This window comes from Taeniopygia guttata, chromosome 11 (assembly GCF_048771995.1).
Source record: "Taeniopygia guttata chromosome 11, bTaeGut7.mat, whole genome shotgun sequence".
NCBI lineage: Eukaryota > Metazoa > Chordata > Aves > Passeriformes > Estrildidae > Taeniopygia > Taeniopygia guttata.
Genome location: NC_133036.1, coordinates 1,394,994 through 1,401,199, shown reverse-complemented (window position 1 = coordinate 1,401,199; position 6,206 = coordinate 1,394,994). Strand labels below are relative to the sequence as shown.

At 48.1% G+C, this 6,206-nt stretch overlaps 1 protein-coding gene across 14 annotated transcripts in view; it reads right to left on the bottom strand.

The window, feature by feature from the left end:
* Nucleotides 1-5,613, bottom strand: part of CHD9 (chromodomain helicase DNA binding protein 9) — an 86,527-nt gene extending 80,914 nt beyond the window's left edge. For 9 of the 14 annotated variants that reach the window (XM_072934426.1, XM_030282527.4, XM_041718610.2 and 6 more), the window contains exon 1: nucleotides 5,298-5,611. The gene's annotated coding sequence lies outside the window, so the exon portion shown is untranslated. Of the gene's footprint in view, nucleotides 1-656; nucleotides 703-5,120; nucleotides 5,236-5,297 lie in introns of those variants that run through there. The other 5 variants (XR_012057775.1, XM_072934432.1, XM_072934428.1 and 2 more) reach the window with 3 other exon arrangements.
* Nucleotides 5,614-6,206: the final 593 nt, after the last annotated feature.

Here is a 6,206-nt window from a genome sequence, read left to right as displayed (position 1 = left end):
ATAACTCAAGCAAAACATAATTTCTCATCTTGTCTCATGGTTTCCAGCATAGTCAGGACATGTTCCTTAATTCACCTGCAACAGACATAGACTCCAGACAACTTTTAGTGTGATATCAGTACTCTGTTACAAGAGTCTGACAGCCAAAAAGGACTTTAGGAAAACTTCCCCAGTTAAACGGGACAATGCACATCTCTTTATCAAGAGTATTTATGAATTAATTCTTACAAACTTATCTAAAAACCTGTCTCTTAAACCTAAATTTAGGTTTAGCTTCTGAAAAACAAGAAAAAAATACTTGGAAGAACTACATGCTGAAACGAGCAACATCATATTAAAAGGACTCAAGCCCATTGTCTTACCCAACACTGGTTTTCATGTAGGTGGAAGCCATAACTACAGTAGCTTTACTACAGGGTAATTGAAAACACAAATTTATTGTATTTAATTCTCAGGTTTCTGATAATATATGGAATACCAGATGGGCAGACTTTCATGGCATTACACAAATGAAGTCTTTCTGAAGTTTAAAAGTTTCTTCACTAGGGTGTTAAGTATCAAATGTAATGAAACCATTTATCTTCAAAAGCCATTTACAGAACAGATTTTGGAGGAATTTCTTAATTTTTGTAACTAGCATAAAAGAGTGAACAAACCTTTTAATACTGCTCACGTGGTACAAGGAAAGTGCCCAAGAAAACACTGCAGATGGAAACAATTTGGTAACCAGAGTTACATTTTCTAATATGACTCAGATAAAGAACAAAGTCAAAATGACTATTTGTCTCTAGAAAAACAATGGGAATGGTTTTCCATCCTCCTGCAAATTCTAACTCTTGATTTAAGACCAAAACAAAAAGATATCACTTACAAAGAGAAAGGTGCATGTACACTGCCAGCCTAAAGACATTAATATTTGGCAGCACCTGGATAATCTGCATGAATGAAGTTGAACATTGCAACACATCTGCTCAGTGACAGATGCCATATCTTACCAACAAATTTCTGCTGAATTCTGACTTAAAAAAAAATGCTTCCTACTTTGTAATATTTTTCTTGCAGCTTAGAAAGTGAATGTAATGTAAAGTCAGCACTTAAAGTGGAACTTGGACCCAAGGTGCTTCCAAAAGTATTCTTTTACTCCATCACTAGAGCTCACTCTAAAAGGTAGCAGAGTATATGTCTGAATTCTATTACATACACATTTTGAAAGTACTCCTAAGGGCCTTGTGTTTCTGAAGTCAAGATAAATCTTCATTACCCACACTGTTAGAAAATATTTAGAATCGGTCTTCTGCAAGTTTTCAACACTGCAGTTACTCAAAAACATAGTCACTGTAAAGCACATTGTGCTTTTCTCTTGTAACACCTGTAGAAAAAAACACTGCTTAAAAGTGATCTCTCCTCCCTGCACTACTGTAAATAAGAAAGTTGTGTGTTCAGCTCACTCTCACATTTATGAACTGATCAGATTAAATATGGGAATCTTGCTGCTCTTTTAGCCAAAGCAAAAGCTGCAAATACTTTTCAGTTGCTGTTTCATCAGCAAAATAATAATTTTTTAGCAGAACAATTTATTTTGCTGAAGGAGACAGAGAATACTTCAACATTAACAACGTTAACTGTCAATTCTTGAAGTTTTGATTAAATAAACAGCTGGTTTCTCCATCACCCATTCCTGTGTACTCGGATCCCCCACATCCCTGAGGCTCCACTTCTGACTACAGGAAGAGCACTGGGAAATAGAATGGGAGCCCAAGTAAGTGTGAGATTTCAAAATCTTCATTAAGCTCACAGCTCCATGGTTTGATAGAGCCAAGACCATTAAAAGGACAACTCTAGATAGGCCAACAGAAGAATATAAAGTCTTGATAAAATTAGGGTTAGGAAAGAATCTGGGTGTGATGGGTTACTGGACTTTGGTTAAACACAGAAATGTTTCAGATGGATGATTTATAAACACAAGTACCAAGCATTACCAAGAATTCAGTTCATATATAATGGTGGAAACAAAGAGAATACTGCAATCCAGTGATGAATAGGATATGCCATTTGACTCCATTCTAAATTGCATGAAAATTACTTTGGGCACATTGTTCAACAAGACTGATACAGAAGAAAAAAGTGCACTGTAAGGAATCTGAACCCATAAAATATATAATTGTCCAGCTTACCTGTACTTTTAAAGTGTCTGAAGGATACATATACCAGAAATATAGAAAATAATTTTATTGTAAGATAAATTAAAAAAAATCCTTAAAACTAACTTATAAACCAAGTGATAACTTGGTTTGTCAGTTTCAAAAAAAGGCAATTTTAAAGCAGCAGGTCAATCTTTTGGATTTAATCTGCTTCATCATTAACTTATCTCACTCATAAAAGCAAACAAAATTGTCTGGTTTGGGGTTTCTGTAGTCTCTCAGTAGTGGTTCATGTCATACATCTTTTAGATAACACCACTAAGAATACTTTTTAAAAACCACACTCCGCTTTCATCAACATTTTAGCATAACTGAATTCTTGGACTAATCTTCAGGACCATTTAGCATGAGCAGCTCATGTGAAATAAGGTGCTGAGACTCCTCAAAATTCTTGAGGAGTGGAATTCAAATTCCACTTCTTTTTCCAGTAAAAATGATAGCCTTACTCTGAGTGGCATGAATTAGTATAGCTTCACCATGAAAAGCAGCACAGAGTTGTATAAATAGAACAATCTGGTTAAATACAAATAAGCAAGTTAGCACAAAGTAAACCAGCACAGATGCACTGTAAGTACTTAGGTGCCTGCCCTTATCATCTTATAAATGCAGCTTACACACTAACAGGGAAAGAAAAAAGCTCCTTCACATTTACTTTAAGGTAAGAGAGTCCACAATGGTCCTTAACCACAGAGCTGTTGATACATTGAGTTCACATCCTACCTTGCTTCCCACCAACTTCTCCATGGGCCTGTGAGTTATGGGCAAAGGGCCTGGCACACTGATCCCTGAATTGGTTAACATTCAAAAACATGTATATTAAATTTTGCTCTTTGGTTTACACAAGCTGGGCATTGAAGTCCATGGCACTTTGGAAGCCTCATCTGACAGATGCGGGAAGAATGAAAAAATCATTATTAATTACAGGTATAAGGTGTTGAGGCTATGTAGAAACTATTAAACCCAAAAGCTATGAATTTCTACTGTTTCTTTAACAGTTCACAAAGTCTAAGATAGGAAAAATTATTGATTTAAAAATATTTACCTTGTGAAACTAAGAAAAAGTTGATCTGTGCAACAATGAACTAAAATTCAGAGACTGGATAAAAATCCAGATTTTGCTCAAAAATGACTCAATATTAATATTCTCCCTTAAATTGTAAACATATTTATAACCACACACAAATGATTACATGTAAAAGAAAGTGAAATAATTATTTTTACCTCACACCTGCCAACTGGGAACTTGATGGTGTCGAATGATCCAGGTTTAAAAACAGTTGCAGTGAGCTTTCATGAGGAGCCTAGTTCTCCTTAGAGAGGAGAGTTACTTTTTAAAGCTACTTCTTAAAAGTCTCAAAAAATACACAAGAAAACTAGAAACGCTAGCCTGTCACAGAAATTGTTACTTTGTCCCCCATGAGCAGGGATTGTAACAGTGAAGGGTTCAGCTCTCTTCTACATAATGGAGGGAGACTGAGCTGTATTTTCTCACACTGATGAAGTTAAATGGCTTTCATAACTGAAGGAAGTTCTCAGCTCCTAAAGATTCAAGGCACTTATGATACAACAGTGAAGACAGCAAACCATTTGTTACAAACTGAAAGTGTGTGCATCAAGCTTGTTGTCAAAGCTATCCAGCCAAAATGAGAGAATTCAGAATCCTTTCCAGCTGGTTTTTATCCCTATTCACAAAAATTTGTGTGCAAAGAAGAAATGAAGAGGTTTTAACCTTTCAGTGTGCTAAGCCTCAGTGGGAAATGTGACAATTTCTCCAGTTCACTTAAATAAAGATGCATGCCACCTATCCACCCAGTGCCATCTACCAATAGTACCGAAGTGGCCTCAAAATCGTCTCATCATCCCTGAAGGAGGTCAGCCTGCAGACCCTTCCTGGAAAATGCCAGTCTGCAAATTCTAACCCTGCACTTTGACAGCCAAATCCCCTTCTAAGTCTCCACCCATGCAGTAGGAACCTGTGGCCATGCAGATGCAGCTCTCCTCACCCCAGAAATCTTGCAGCCCAGAAGGACAGCAGACTGCATGCCCGTCTCCATCTCTCCCAGACACACCTCACCCACTGTCAACCCTCCCCTGTCACCTTCCTTTCCCCCGCTCCTAGGGATCATGCTGTGGTCAATCCAAGCCAGTGGGCTGCCCAACTCGGCTCCTCTTTTTCTTGCTGCTTCTCTTGCCCTGGGAAATTATTTTAATTCCGACCTCTACCCATCTCTGTTATCTTCTGTGGTGAGAAGCCAGGTCTGCCATGCCCACTGCTCTGCCTGGGAGGTTCTGCATCCCTTCCCTACCTCGCACTCCCTTCCTAAACGACACAAGGTGGCCGGGGATATTTCTGCCCTCCCTACCTTCATCCACCCAACCCTTTTATCCCACTGCCACCTCCTCGGTGGGGGAGAGGGACATTCAGCCTTTTCCTCTGACTTCCCAAAGGAGACCAGCCCTCTTCCCTTCGCCCTGCCATCTTCTTACCTGTAAGAGGGCAGGACGTTCAGGCTCTCCCCCACCCTGCGACCCCGGGAAGGCCCAATTCCTCCCCTCCAACTTCGCCCCCACCCCGGCCACCCCTGAGCGCCGTGGCGGGGCCCGCATCCCCGGGCGCCCCCGCCGCCTCCATCCTGCCCGCTCCACCCGCGCCGCCCCCGGGAAAACCTCGCCTCGCCGCCGCCCCCCTTCCTCCTGCCACCTCCGCCGGCGAGGTGCGAGGGGCCGGCGCGGAGCCCCGCGCCCGGCGGTGCCGGCGAGGGGCGGAAGCGGGCGGGGGCGGCGGCGGGGCGAGCCCGGGTGCCGAGCAGGCCGCGTCGCGCCGACCCCGGCGGCGGCAGGGGCGGGCAGGGCCGGCGGGGCCGCCCGGTGTCTCCGGCACCTGGAGCGTGGCCTGCCCGTCCCTCCGCACGTACTCACCGCCCGGTTCGCCATTACGGAGCCGCCGCCGCTGCCCGGCAGGAGGCGGCGATGCCCCACGCCTGTGACAGCTCCGCGCCGGGGCGGCCGCGGGCGGGCGCGACGGGTTCCCCTCCCCCCCGCGGGGATTCCCCCCGTGTCCCCCCCCGGGAGCCGGCGGGCGAGGGCGGCACTCACCGTGCGGTGTCGCAGGCCGGCGGGCGGCGCGGGCGGCGCTCGGCGCTGTCCCCGCGCCTCTCCCCGCTCCTCCCCGCGGGCGCTGCGCGGGAGGGGCCCCGCGCGGGGGGGCAGGCGGGGGGCGAAGTTTCACTCGCTCCGCGCCGCGACCCCAGCGGCCCCAGCGAACCCGCGGGGACGGGCTGGGGGGCGCATTTGCATATTTGTCACCCCCGCGCTGATTGGCCGCCCGCGTGGGGGCCGCCGCCGCGCGCTGACACGGCGGCTCGGCGAGGGAGGGAGGGAGGGAGCGGCGTGAGGGGAGGAAGAGGCGGGCGGAGCGGGGAACGGGGCGCGGGAAGGGGCGTGCGCGGGGCGGGGATGCGCGGGGGGCGGAGAGGGGACCCGGGAGCGTGCGAGTTTCCTTCCCGAGACACCTTCGCCCTCCCGCCGCAGCCCCCGCGGGAGGGGCAGCCCTGGCGGGGCGGGGGCGGGCGGCGCGGAGCCGATGGAGCGGTGCGTGCGGCGGGCTTGGCACATCCAATATGGCCCCTGCGCCGGGAGAAGCCAATCCCGGGCGCGGTTACTCCGGAGGCTCCGGCGGAGGCCGGGCCGGGATGCGGGGCAGGCCCCGGGCGGCGGCGGGGGCGGGGGGAGCGGGGATTTTCCCTGGGAAAGGGAAACTTGGCGCTCCGGAGCGTTTTGGCGAGGCGCTCACGCAGCCGCTCTGGGCGGCCCGGCCGGAGGAGCGCGCCCGGCAGTGGGAATGCCGCCTTCGCTCTAGGAAACCGTGGAGGCGCGTTTGACACCGGCACTGGGGGTGGTGTTCGCTAGCCAAAGCTCTCTCTCTCCCTCCCTCTCTCCAGGCAGAGCCCGTGGGCTGGCAGCTCAGTTCTTCTGACCCAGTGGTGGCATCACCAGGTCTTCCAC